Below are 14384 nucleotides of genomic sequence, written 5' to 3'. Positions count from 1 at the left end.
TCTCCAGCTCACTTATCTCAAATATCTTTCTGCCAGTAATGCCTGGGTTTGTGTGCAAAACACTTTCCAAAATATCCCATATTATATGATATGGCATAACATATTTATAACCTAATATATTCTTGTTATTTTCTTCGCCTGATATTTTTAAATCTATTTACTAGAATTAAAATAGAAAAGGCAAATAGCTAATTTGCATATGCAAAACAGAAGGTAACATGCTAATGATTGCCTGCAAATAATGCAGGCACTGATTCTTAAAGGAAAATGCTTGAGAAGGAAAATCAGGACCCAAACCACATGCCAAGTGTTACAGGCGAACAACTGTCTCAGTGACAACAAAAAGAGAAAACTAATCCTGAAAGTTTTCTGGGAGTTCAGTTTTATTGACATTCCCTCCCTGAGCATTAGATGAAAATCCTTCTTTAGTGAAAAACTGTGAGCTGTGTTGTGCATGGCTGTGTGCTGCCATGCCCACCCTATTTCCATGAGCCCCACTAATCTTACCTTGGGTACAAGCCTTGCTCAGTCATTTCAGGACAGGTCATGGATGCCCCCACATAGAAAAGAGAAAAAGCAAATAGGATGGTTTCTGTGTGCTGATGTTCTGCCTTATTTCTTCTCAGAAAAGTTGCTCAAATACTTCCCTGAAATGCAAAATATTTTGGAAGCTAAAGATAGTCCATGCAGAAAAGCAGACATATAACTGACACTGAGCAAATAAATACAAATTATGAAGAATTCTTAGTGAAAATAAAACCCTGGAGGAATGGAAAACATGGCAGGAGGCTGGGATGATGGCAAACCCTGCAGATAACCATTGGCTCCATCCACAGGATCCAAGCAGGGGCTGGAGAGTGTCAACACTTTCTGTTAATGCTATCAAAAACCATGCTGCAGGTGAAGAGAACTGCAACACTGTCAGGTGGTGCAGCTTGTGAGCGGTGCTGGTGGCTTCCAGCAAGCAGTGTGCATGGTCTGGGTCCCTAGGAGTACCTGAGCATTACTGGAATTACTGGAATGAAGTTGGGTAAATGCAGCATCACATAAAGAAACCAGAAAAGGACAGAGAAAGACACTAAAGGCTGAGGAATGGTTTTGTAGAGTGGGCATCCTCTTGTCTGGTGTTTCAGTTGTGAGGTAGGTCAGTCTTGTGGGATGAAGCCTTATTCTTTCATGGGATCAGTGCTTGGTTCCCCACCATTTGGGGTCAAAAGCACTGGCTGTTGTTTGCAGGGATACATTCCTGGTAGTGCCAAGATACAAGCCTGTCTCCACCCACGGTGCAGCCAAGGCACTTCTCCCTCCTCGATGCTGGGGCACTGAGCTAAGCCCAGCTGCTCCCCTGGGACAGGCTCTGCCCAGCACACACAGCCTCTGTCCCAGGGAGGAAGGGCTCCTTTTCACAAAGAACTGATGAAATTATGCAAAAGACTGGCAAAAACAGAGGAGAAAAATTCTCAACTACTTAACACTTCTGATAGCTGCTGTTGTTTTTATTCCCTGAGGCTGAAGCAGGGCTATTTTGCAGAGTGGGAGTAAATCCCATACTGCAATACCACAATGAATATTAGCTATTAGTAATGCCTTGATAGAAACACAAGATACAACCACAGTGATCAAGAGGGATATGCCAGAGATGATTTCACTGTTCCAGAAGCTAATGAGCTTGTTAGAGGAAGACACTATTATTAGTTCCTGCAGATCCTTGCAATCCTGCCTGTTCAATAAACTCGTGGGGTTTGGTTTGCAGTATGGTTTATTGTGGAGCGTGAGCCCACGTGGTTTCCATCCTGTGACAGCATCCTGCAAAGTCCAGGCCGGTGTCCCTGGGGATGTCAGCTGTGATATGAGCCCTGCTGCAGTCTCCCCAGACCCCTTCATGCACCTGCTTAATCTCCTCGGGCTTCATCCTTCTGCACCTTTCACCTGGAGGGCATGAGGCTTGTGTTCAGCTACTCCCATGGGAAGATGCTGAGAAAAACCTGCAGTGCTTGAATTCCTGGAGCAGCCCTGGGCTGTTTAACAGGGCTGTGGCTGCAGATTTAATCCAGTTTTGTAGGCCCCACAGAATCCTCACTTTATGTTGGAGTAAGCAGTAAGTGAGTCCTAGGCCATACCAGTCATGCTGGTGATTTGCAGGTTGGGGAAGTTCATATGGGCCAGTACAGAATTACAGGATAATTAGTTGGAGAAGAACTCTGAGATTATTGAGACCAATCATTAACCTAACACTGCCAAGCCCACCACTAAATCATGTCCCTAAGCATGACATCTACTTGCTATTTGAACACTTCCAGAGATTCCACAACTTCCCTAGGCAGCCTGTTCCAAGGCCTGACCACCCTTTCAGTGAAGAAAGATTTCCTAATACCAAATCTAAACTAATCTCCTGGTGCTGTTTCTTCTTGTCCTATCGCTTGTTACCTGGAAGAAAGGACTCAGCTGCCCACAGCCTCCTTTCAGGGCAATGCCATATGAGGGACGGGCTCAGCTGCCAGGCGCCGCTGTCACTGCTCCTGCAATCTCTGACCATGTTTGATTTCAGGGGGATGTATATAACGGCTCAACTCGACTTCAAGGCCCTTGGATGTGATCCTTCTCCTTGTCTGGACAAGGCAGGTTGATTTTCTTAATGCAGCCAATGCTGCTGGGCAGGGCAGGCGGGGATTTGAGATCAAAGTTCAGGCGGAGCCTTTCAAAGCGAAGCAGCAGAGTAACTTCTGATTGGGCTCTTAACTCAAACTGCACAGCCACCCTTTGAAAGAGCCTGGGCCCAGCATAAACCTTGCATTACCAGAGCAAATGCTTTTATCACCCAGAGCAATCAGGGCTGGTTATTAACTGAACAAAGCATTAAAAGGACAAAAATTGGGCCTGCTGAGAAAGGTTACAATGAGTTTTCCACTCGGAAAAAGAAGACTGGAGTGGGAACATGGGCAGCCTCCATGGGTAGCAGAGGTGAAATGGGATCTCCAAAGAGGGCTGAACTCACAGCCCATCAGGTGTGGCTCAGTTATCTCCAGCATTGTCAGGGCATGCACATCCTGAGGCTCCTGCTGCCTCACTTCTTCAAGCAGCTTTGAAAGCAAACCTGTGGTGCTCACACCAGCCTGGCAGTCTCACTTTGTACCTTAACACAGCCACTACAGCAAAGTCTGAGCACCCCTGTGTGCAACTGAGGACATTTCCAGCCTTCCCAGGTCAAATAGTTGGTGTGAAGCTGTTTGGCAGCAAAGAGAACTGCAGCAGTTCTCAAGGTTATGGGAACCAGCAGAGAAGGCTGAGATGTTGGGGTGAAATCATGGACCTCTGGAGGCTCTTCTTGGCCCTGCTACCGACTTTCTGCATGACATTAGCTCTACATTTTTTTCATGAAGAAACGATTTTCATTTGCTGACGATGGGTTCCTTCATCTTTTCTGGTCTGGGTTCTCTCTTGGTAGAAGGAAAATGCTTCTTTTTCTCCAAGGGGCTCTCAGGATGCACGTCTGTTCTCACCACTGAGGTGCTTGCAGTCTGAGGTGATGAGAAACCTCTAAAAACATATCCAGCTCTGTCAGAACTGAAAATGAAATGGGAAACAAATGTTCACCCCATATTAGAATAAGCACAGAGGGATTGCTTGCTCTGTCGGAAAAAAAAAAAGGAGAAAAGAGTAATTCTGCACATTTTGGTCTCCATTTGGTGTGGAACTGCACAGCTGTGAGTACTCCAGGGTGAAATGACAACCCATCCCCGAGGTCACTCTTACGAATACTGCGCCTTCAGAAAGACGACAGTTTTAAACAATTTGTTCCTAATTGAAAGAGGTCACATGAGACTGACTTTACAAAGTTTACATAACAAAGAGTAATTCTGTTAAGTAAAATGATTAATTCCTGTCATTGCACATCAAACGGCGCAGTTACAAAACAGTATTGTCTATGCTCGCATTGCATTGAAAGCCATTTTCCCTCCAGTTTCCCTTCCCAGAGCGCAACCTTTTGACAAAGCCTTAACTCTTTGGAGTTGTTCAGGGCAGGAATTTGTGAATGGGAAGCGAGTAGGCTGCCATGGATGTGTGAGATATGTTATGGTGCTGTGGTGGCAAGCAAAAGACAACAACTCTTTAGAGTGGGCCCAGCTCACCCAGGGCCCCAGAGCAGTGAGAAATGCTTGCCAGGACAATGTGCTGGTTGTCACCCTCCCCCCGGCACAATGAGGCATTGAGGGAGACCCACAGCCCAAAATGGCAGATTTGGACTTGGAAATTTTTCCATGGTGTGTTGCACGGACGTGTCAAGGACCCAGAGCTGAGTAATTTGGAGTAGAGATAGCCTGGGAGGTCGTGAATATCCTAACACCCATCACAATGCATGCTTGGGGTGTACACAAATGCCTGGGGGAGCAGAGAAGCTGTTGTGAGAAACTGAAAAACTTGCAAAGCCCCTGTGTGATATGTGGGGATCTGACAGAAGCCTTTAGCTTTGGAGCAGCCCCCTGTTTCTGCTGTAGGCACAGACCTGTGTTTGGAGGGGAGGCTGTGTACCCACGGGGCTGCAGGGAGAGCAGATGCAGCACTCTGCCAGTGGGAACAGAGGTGCTTCGATGTCCTCAGGACAAACCTGTGTCTGTGGGGCTGGGTGCCTCCTTCCTGACTCGCTGGGCAGGGGGTAGTCTTTGCCCCTGCAGACTGGGATGCACTGGGGTGCACAGCTTTGCTGGACGACTGTGCTTGAGGCTTGGGCTGGCATTCAAACCCACTCCTGGATTTTAATATGATGTCTCCTGCACCCCATGAAGTTTAGGAACACTTCTTTTCTTTCCTGCTTGTCCCTCTGCTCACATTTTTAGCTCTAAGACAGTCTCTTTCTTGCCTGTTAAGAGCCACAGAGAAAGGAGGTGCTGGTGAGGGCACAGAAGACATGAATTTGTGCTTAATCAGGCTATAGTTCTAAAGCTTCTGAAATTCTTTGGTTGTTAAAATAATTTGGGATTATTTGTGTGCAAATTTATCTTTCCCCATGAAGTTGAAGTGACTTTCCTGTAAGAAGTTATTCTTGCTTGCTTATTCAAATAGAGTGTTTATTTGCTCTCTTCATGTTTTTTCTCATTACAATCCCTTTCCTTCCCTTTCTCCAACCTCCCTTTGGGTCTCTCCTTCCTTGCCTGAACTTCAATTCAAAGCCCTGTTGGAGTTTTCCATTCTCTTCTAGGGCTGAGTCACTGACTTTAGTCAGCCTCCCACCATGGATGGCAAGGGAGAGGAGGAAGAGAAAGAAGAAACAGACAGAAATTGCTTCAACACCAGCCAGAAGCTGCATAAAAAGGCCCAAATGTTATGGCATCTGAAATAAAATCAAGCACAAGCGAGCCCTGCCAAATCTCCCTTGAAATGCTGGAAATCTGGAAGCGTTCAGCGCAGTTAAAGAGCAGATTTCTAACCTAAATGTCAGTGGAGGGGTCGGGGCACACATCCTGCTTTGCAGGTGGGATCACCGTGATCTCAGCCCTTTGCAGGCACAGGCAGGCTCAGCATCCCTCCCCTGCTGTGGGGACATTTGCTCTGCAGGGAGATGATGCTGGCCACAGCTCATGCTGCAGTTTGGTGGCCTGGTGGCACATGTGTGGCAGAGCTGGAGTCAATCCCTGGATCAGCACACGTTGGAGCAATGCAAGGAATGGCTGAACACCCAAGTCACCCCCAGCCCCAGTCCTGCCCCAGCACTGCAGGAGCTGAGGGAAGAAAGGGTTGGGGTTGCTGCTGCATCCCAATGCCATCTTCAGCCTGGCAGTGCACAGACAGAGCTTTGGACCCTGAGTTCCAGAGACTGCTCCCAACCAGTGCCCAGGCTGCACGGGCATGCAAGGCAAATACATCCCCTGTACAAACCACCTCTTTTTCCCCACTCATTTTCATGGCAACAGATCTCATTTCCAACTAGTGAGAAACCTGCCAAGTCTAATTAATCTGTCTGCAATGATGACAAGTTTCCCCTTGTTGAAACCAGACTCCATGTTCTAGCAGAAAGCCCTGGGCTCAGCATGGCACCCAGAGTGCCAGAGCCCTGCTGCTGGCTGTGGGCAGCTCTGAACCTCACTGGGCACCTCAGCTGGGGCTGCAAGGAGGGCTCAGACTCAGAATTTTCCAGAGCATCCAAAGCTCCTGTAGCCAGGTCTCTTCTTTCCCTGTTAAGGTGGAAATGATGGAGCAAACAATTCTTCTGTGTCTACAGGGAAAAGTCCCATCTCTCCCAGGTCTTTGCCTGGAGAGGGAAGTGTTGAGAATTTCTCCACAAGGACATTTGAGCTGGATTTTTTCCCTGTCTTTGACTGTCTTCTGGAAAAGCTCGTTTTTCTCCACAGTCTATATGAGTACTAATCTCCCCATCATGCTTCCTACATTAAACACCACCCCTCTCTTCACCCACCACCTTTTGATGGCTTTTCCAAGCCCAGAACAGACCTTGCATGGTTTCCTTTCAAGGCACTTGGCTCCCAGAGCTCCCAGAGTAGGTGAAGGTTCATTTCAATGCAAGTCCAATAAAATCTACTTCTGCCATAAAAGGCTATCACTGGCAAGTCTCAGGCATTTTCTACACCTCTTGCCATAAACCTGAGCAGTTTTAACTGCACTTATTTATTTGTGTCACCAGCTAATCTGTTCTTTTGGGAAAGCAGATTTTGTATTGTTTGTCATTTCAGAGACATTTTTTCCATCTCTTTCATGTGCTAAATCACAAGTTCTCTAATGTTGCAATCCATTTTTCTCCATAAAAGCAGTTAATAATGATAGATTAGATTGGCCTTTCTGACAGATTAGATAGGTTTTTAGGCTTGGCCTTTGATGAAATTACAAGGGAGAGCAGGAGACAAGTAGTAAAAAACGTCCTCGTAGTGAAAGGTTTGACTTCTTATCTTCATAGATTAGCACCCTGCCTCTGCAAACAGCTTCCAGAAAGCTTAATGAGTCTGTGGGGACTGACTGTTATCAGGAATAGTTGCTCTCTGGGGACTTGAAGGGCAAGGAGCAGCCACTTTGATTTAATGAGTGAAAATATACTGTGCTGCCCACTGCAAGGGCCATTAAGCAAAGGAGCCATGGGTTTCCTCAGTGCTGCACACACATTGTCCCACCTCTCTGCCTCCGTGTACACCAACACATCTTGGGAATTCCCAGCACAGCCAGTGGAATGGGATGGGTGAAGGTTGGTGGTTTAAATTCTCAGCCCTGTCCATGGCTGGGTCCAGCCAGCCAGGAAAGGGGCAAGGCCTGGAGTCTGGGATAAGACATGAGTGGGCAAACCAGTGTGATTTCCGTCTAATAAAAAGGAGTCTGAGGACATCCTGTCCACCTGCACCTCTCTCATGACATGTATTCATAGCAGACCAACATGGTCTCCCCCTGCCTGCCTCCCAGAGCTAAGCAGGAATTTCAGGAACTGGGAGATGAACAGATCCAAGTGCATCCAGGGATCTCCTGCAGGGCTGAGCTGAGCGCTGGGCTGCAGATTCCATGGGGGAGCTCTACAGGGAAGTGCCAGCATGTGGAAAGGGCTCTCACAAAGCACAGGAGATGACTTTGCTGAGTGAGGATGTCACCTCCCTGTCCTGGGAATGCCGGTGCTTCTTTTTTTTCTCTAACCAGGAGAAAGAGAAAATCTTCATTAAGCTTGTGCAGATTTCTGAATTTGCTTTGGCCCTGCAGCTCCCAGCCAAGGAATGCTCAGGGGATGCCAAGGCATCATCATTTCCCTCTGTGGGAAAAGGAAACATGCTTTCCTGCAGGCATTCCCCCAGAGAAGGCAGATTTGTCCTTCTCTACAGAAATATCTTCTGTGTGGAGGTGACTGCAGTGCTGCATTCCCTGATTCTGATTCCAGCAAACCAAACAGCTGGGTTGATTGCTGCTTGTTGAAAAAAGTGTTTTAACAGCATCACCAAGTCATTCTCCTCTGGAACAAGTCCCCAGACTCCTTGGGGCTGCAGGCTCAGCATTACACCGTGAGCACTTGGAGAAACCCTGCTCTGACAGGGGAATCTGTGCCTTCCCCTCATGCTCCTGGATTAATTAGAAAAGTCTTCAAATATCCCAAACACAATGATTTCCCTGTGATTTTTTCAAATAAGCAATTTATTTTAGAAATAACACCTCAGCCTTGGGGACCTGCTATCTATGCAAGTGGTTTGTATTAACTGCAGAGAGGAATCCTTTGGGGTGAAAACACCAGCTTTTGGAAGACTGTAATACACTGCTAATTTGTACTTATTTATTTATTTGACAAAAGCCATGAAAACTGAAAGGCATCCCAAGGATTATTTTAATCTCCTTGCCATTCTCTGGGTATTGTTTGTATTCTAGGGAGATCACTTGAAATTTCAGCACTGTCTTCTCATACAAAGGATATGTTATTAACATGCATATTCTTTGGCAGCATTTCCACATGCTTTTTGAACCAGGAAGGCATTTTTTATCTTGCTTTCATTTGAAAGGTGGAAAAGCTGTTTTTCCATTAGGGCAGATCATCAAGGGAAATAGTTCAGGCTGGAAGGAATCAGTCACAGGAGTGTCAATTCAGCTGCACAGGGCCCCAGAGGAAAGATTGGAGGAGTTTGGCTCTGTCTGGGCTTCATCTAACACGGCAGACTGCCCAGGCATGATGGCTTTTTGGTGTGGACAGTGACATCCAGGGAGCCTGTGAGGACCTGTGAGGCAAGGTGAGGCTGGATGTGGCATGGAGAAAGAGGGACTAAAGCACCAGCCATGCTGCTGAGGACTATGAATGTGTGACATGTGCTGGGAGCAGAGCCTGGCTCCTTCTGGGCTCCCTGAGAGGCTTTTGGCAGCAGAAGGGGTTCAGTTCCCGTCACCTGGGCTGATAGCAGCTCCCTGTAACCAGCCCTGCAGAGCTCAACTCTGCTTGAAGGCTTTGGCTCACACACTCTGGGTTAATCTGAATTAGCAGCTTTCTCCAGACATGAGTCTTTTTCTGCTGCAGCAGGAGGATGGGCTGTTTTTACCCATGTGGCTGGATCCAGAAGGGAATTTCTGTCCACAGGAGGGGTTTGGAGCAGAGATGCAGCAGTGAGATTCCCCCAGGAAGGGGCTCTGGGAGGCTCTGTCTTCCTTATGCTCCTGGACACCCCCCAGCATGACTTTATCTTTTGGCCTAAACATGTGTGCAGCTGTTTCACTGCCTGCTTTGGGCCTGGAACAAACTTGCCTGATAATGTCTCACTTTGGCTTTCCCAAATCTGTTTGTTGGAAGTGATCTTTTACATCACCTTGTGCTGCCAACCTCATCTGCAGCCAGGAAAACTAATGACCCCAGCTGGCTCCATGTTTTTCTCTAGAGAAAGGGCACAGGTGAGAAGGGAAGGTGCCAGCAAACACCCAAAATTGGGGATCCTGGGAGATGTCTGGAGATGTGTCCCCTTTTCTCACACGTGCAGGCAGTGCCCTCTAGTGCTGCTGCCTTTTGGACAGAGTTGGGAATGTTAAATAACGAGAAAAACTGAGAGCAAAGCTCTGGCCTGAGCTGACAGCACAGGCAGATGGACATAAATCCCTAAACTCTGCCAGCATCCAGAGCATGGGGTGGCTGTGGTTGCCCTTCTCCCTGCAGGAGCAGCATTGGTGGTGGCCGTGGTGGCCAGTGGTGAGCTGGGACACACAGGAAAGCCCATTAGGCACTGGGATTTCCCCCTGGAATCACAGGAAGAACACAGATAATGGGTGGTGGGTCTGCAGAGATGTCCTCTCCTGGTGGTGCCTCATGTCCTCGGTCTGGTGGCAAGGACTCCAAACTTGTGGCACACTCCTGCTGGGAAGCTCCTTCACAGCCTGTCACACTCTGCTGCCACCAGAGCACCACGTTTCAACCAACAGCTGAGGACACTCAATCACACTCCTGGTGAGACAGGTGCCATCGGCAAAAATGGGGAGAAAAGTTAAATCTGTTTTGCACTGGGAAAACAGTAATGTTAATTTAAGCTGGAGACTTATTTTGTATCTTTCTTCCTTTTATTTTTTTCCTCTAAGAAATGTTTTTTATTGTCTTGCAAATTTTGAACATTTTATTGCTTCATTTTCATTTATTGATCACAGTTTGTTTGCTGTTGGCTCCTGGCTCTAATCAGCTCTGCTTTCTAGAATGGAAAAAAGGTTTTTCTTTTCTGAATGCATGTATGTTTAATGAAAAAAGAAGGCCCAAAAGCTCATCCTACCTCTGGTTTGAAGAAAAATTTAATTTGTATCCTTGGGAAGTGAAAAGCTTTACTATTAAACACATTGAGAAAGGAAATTTGATCTGTATGATTCCACACAGCCTCTTCCTTTTTATTTCTTATTCTCAGAGGATGTCTTTTATCTTCATATCATCTTGGCTGACTCCAGCCACAACCCATGTACTGCTCTCAACATACTTGAGCACAACCTTGCTGATGAAAACACCTCCCATTTCTCAGGCAGGAAGGTGTCATTTATTACTTCTGCCCCACTGGGCTCTGGGGACCGAGTGAGGAACAGGTTTCTTCTGAGTTAGTTGATGTAAATACACACAATTAAAAATTGCTCACTACCTCTCAGAGATGGAGACCGAGGGGCATGGCCAGACCTTGGCACAGTCCCTGGGGGCAGAACCAGGGCCAGGTGAGGTGCTGGAGCAGAGCTGGGCTCTGAAAAGTTGTCTCTTCTCTGTCTGTCTCAGGTCCTTGCTGTGAAGGCCACAGCTCCATCTCATGGTCCCTGCACCCACACCCACAGAGCTCATGTGGCAGCCTGGCTGCCAGCAGTGAGATGTTCCAGCTGAGGCTGGTGGGCCCCAAAGATGTGTTCTGAGAAGTGCCTTAATTTTTCTAATTAATACAATCCAAACAGTCAAGTTTTTTTCTTCAACAAGTTCGAACTGGCTAAATTGCCTTCACTTTCTGAAACTTAGAGGGCTGGATAACTCTTTGGTTGATACTTAAATATCCTGGCCTCATACCAGAAGAACAAGAATCAGGGTGTCTCTGCCTGGGACACAGTGGAAACCTGGGCACAAGTGCTTTGTGGACTCCTGATGAAACTGATACTCTGATATTGATTCCCAGTGTAGATGGTGCCTCCTTAACAGAAGAGTTTTAATGGAGCCACATCCCCCTGCCAGCATCTTCCTTGGCCAGAAAGTAACTCTCTTTACTTTTAGTCAGCTGAAGCTCTTAGTTAATACTCATTTTTCCTTAAATGATATTTCACTGGTACAGTAAATGATCAATTTCTGTTCCTTGTAACCAAGGTCAGGTGTGAGAGAATAATAGTCTCCTACCCCAGCTTGGAACACCACATGGAAATGATTTATTGCATTTCTAAAAGAGGATTCTTGACATTTTGAAAATGCAATGTAGTCCAACAGTAATTAAGCAAAAAACAGGCTGCTGAACAATTGATTGCCACTGTCAGCAAAGCCTGATTAACTCAGATGCTTGAAGAACTGTTTCTGCCACCCATGAATTAAAGGTTAGTAATTAAATTTATGGGCCATGGCCACTGTCTCTGGATGGCACTTCACTTATAAGCGTCCCAATGAAGAATAATCAGATAGAAAAAAACACAGGTTGTTACCTCTAAGGCTTTTTATTGAGATACAATGAAAAGTGGCAGAGGATTGTGCAGCTGTATCAGGCATTGGGAGATTTGTGGCCAGGAAAGGCAGGACTGATGTTCTGACAGGGTGATGGGACCTTGTTCAAGCTGAGAAGCAGAAACCAGACTTGAAAGGGAGTTTCACTTTGAAAGGACGAGCATTAGTAATTACTAATTACATTAATAATGTCTCTCCCACTTGGAGCCTTCAGGGTGGGTTCCTGACCCACCAGCCTGATGCACAAAGCTCAACTTGATACAGAAGCCACTGGTTGAGTTCTCCCAGTGATGGCAGAGGCCAGAGAGTGGTGGCACAATCAAGCTGGTCACAATCACAGCTGCTGCCAGGGAGTTTGTTTTGGGCCCACCTGGTCAGTGTGGAAAAGAGATGATGGACAGCAACTGCCTTGAAAAATCACTGTAAAGCCAAGGGGCATCGTGATGTTCCATAGCCCCCACATTTTAGGTCCTCCCTTGTGCTGGCTGAGCAACTTGAAACACTTTTGGGAATTTCTCATCCTCTAAAAAGACCTAAATTTATGGCTTAGATAATTTGGGGTTTCAGGTTCCCCTTTGGGCTGCCTCCTCTGGGATGCAGCAGCCCCAGGGTAGCCAAAAGCCAGGGTCTGTAGCCAGTCACTGGGATGTGACAAACATTTCTGTCAAACAACACTCTGGGATTTGGGAAACCATGGGTTTTTACTGGATTCATGAAAGCTGTGCCTTCATCATGCAGGTTTATTGTGTGTTTGTTGAGATTAAGGAGGTTTTTGGAGATGCCCGAAGTTCTGTTCCTGAGCAGAAGTTAACAGATGTTATTTGATTGCTTTCACAGACTTAGGCATTGTTTTTGCAGATTTCTTCCCACCACTGGGCTGTCATACTTGATGAAAGCAACTTGAATTTAATTGCAAGGCTACGCTGGACTCCTGCAGAAGCACGTTGTAGTCTCATTTTCACATTAGGATAAGAACGAAAAAAAAATTAAAAATCAATGCATAATGATTTTTGCAATCTGCCATCCTCTTGGGTGAAACTCATCCAGAACAAACCAAAGAACAGTAAAAACCCCCTTCTTCTGTGAAGACCTAACTCTGCTCATTACACACTGAAGATTTCTGCAGCTTTTCCCCCCCTTCCTGCCAGTTTTGACAGACACATTTAAAATCCTGCACTTTACTGACAGCAGCTGGAAAAGCAGCGTGACAGAGCTCGTGCTGCACCTTCACTGTTATTTTCCCTCATGAACACAGGCCTGCAAACCCTCCTGAGCATTCAGAGGGTGTTTCCACAACAGTTGGAGTGTTAGTCAGCAGGATCAGGATTAACTCTCCCTTGTGGGTGCAAACACACAGCATCTAAACGTGCCCATTGCCACCAAGTTTTCTTTAGCATGAGTTACCTCTCCTGCTAATTTCAGCTCTGTAGCTACCAGATCCAAAGCAGCAGAAAAATCTCATGGGATTTTTGATGATTTGGGGTTAATTTTATTAGGGTTGTTTGGAATATCATACTGCTGGCTTTCAAATTTTGTTCTTAGTCTCTTCCTAACTGACACCTGCTCTGAATTCATCTTTCTTCTGTATCTAAGCAAGGCATTTTGGTCCATCTCGTGGAACTTTCAGGACCCTCTGGTATTGCTGCTGGAGCTCCATGATGAACACACACAGCTCTCACACCACAAGAACATGAAAATGTCACCATGGGGCAGACAGGGGTGGCCAGGGACATGTGGCCAAGGCAGCAGCCTGAATGAGATAAATAGGCTGTGATTCATATTTCCATGGGCTTGTGCACATTCACACAGCTGTACTGAAAGGAGAAGAAAGAGTTATTTATGATGTATCCTGAAATATAAATTATATCAAAGTCAAAGCTCAGGGTAATTGCTGCTGAAGTAGATCCAAAGGTTGACATTATGATTAAATAGTGCTGCTGCCTTTAAGGGGAAATCTAGTTACAGACAAACAACATGGAGGTCAGCAACAAAATATAATTCAATTCCTAGCTATGAATTAATGAATGTGCTTTAGATTAATTTAAATCCACAAAGAGACTTTGTGTTGCAGAAATATTCATTAGGAAGTTTACCAGATTATTCCTCTGGCAGGGGTTCAGCTTTCTGCACTCCTCCAGGTGAACCTACTTCACACACAGCACAGGGAACGTGCCAGTTTTCCTTACCAAATCCATCTGCTTTGGTTTTTGATGCTGTCCCTCTGTTGCAGCTGACCTGTACAATGCCTGTCACTGCTCAGCAGGCTCTGAACAGGACACTTGCAGCGAGCACCAGCAGGAGGACACACTGAGGGATGTCTGAGCTCAGTTTGATTTGATAGCAATGAGGTAAGAGTGAAATGGAACCAAAAAACCCTGCTGGAGACACCACCCCGGGAGCAGGTGATGGCTTTCCACCTTTGCTCTGGGATGTGGCCTCTCTGCAGGAGAACACAGGTGTCAGTGGTGTGCCCTTGAATGTTTCCTGGTTTAATGAGGCTCTTCCCAACCAGTGCTTATGGGTGTGCTGGAAGTCCTTTATTTTTGAGATTATTTGGAAACTTTTTCTATGTTATAATAGTCTCTGGCCACCTTCCTAAACATGCAAGGGAAAGAGCTGATATAGCCAAGGACTATCCAGGGGAGGAAAAGAAAATACTTTCAGTGGTCACAGGAGGGGATGAAGTGGGGACAAGTCACACCAGTAGGTTCACAGCCCTGCCAAGGGGTGCTGAGCCCCAGTCCTGACTCCAGGAATGGTGCCAGAGTGGGAAGGGCTC

At 46.4% G+C, this 14384-nt stretch overlaps 1 long non-coding RNA gene across 1 annotated transcript; it reads right to left on the bottom strand.

The window, feature by feature from the left end:
- Positions 1–10003: 10003 nt before the first annotated feature.
- LOC147650956 (uncharacterized) lies at positions 10004–14049 on the bottom strand. The gene is made up of 2 exons (XR_015274919.1): positions 13792–14049; positions 10004–13419 (listed from the first exon to the last, which is right to left on the bottom strand). It is a non-coding gene; the product is annotated as an uncharacterized LOC147650956 (long non-coding RNA).
- Positions 14050–14384: the final 335 nt, after the last annotated feature.

The sequence above is a fragment of the Cyanistes caeruleus genome, chromosome 11 (genome assembly GCF_971803275.1).
Source record: "Cyanistes caeruleus chromosome 11, bCyaCae1.hap1.1, whole genome shotgun sequence".
In the NCBI taxonomy this organism is placed as follows: domain Eukaryota; kingdom Metazoa; phylum Chordata; class Aves; order Passeriformes; family Paridae; genus Cyanistes; species Cyanistes caeruleus.
The sequence above is the reverse complement of the archived record's forward strand: the minus strand, read 5'-3'. Positions and strand labels throughout refer to the sequence as shown.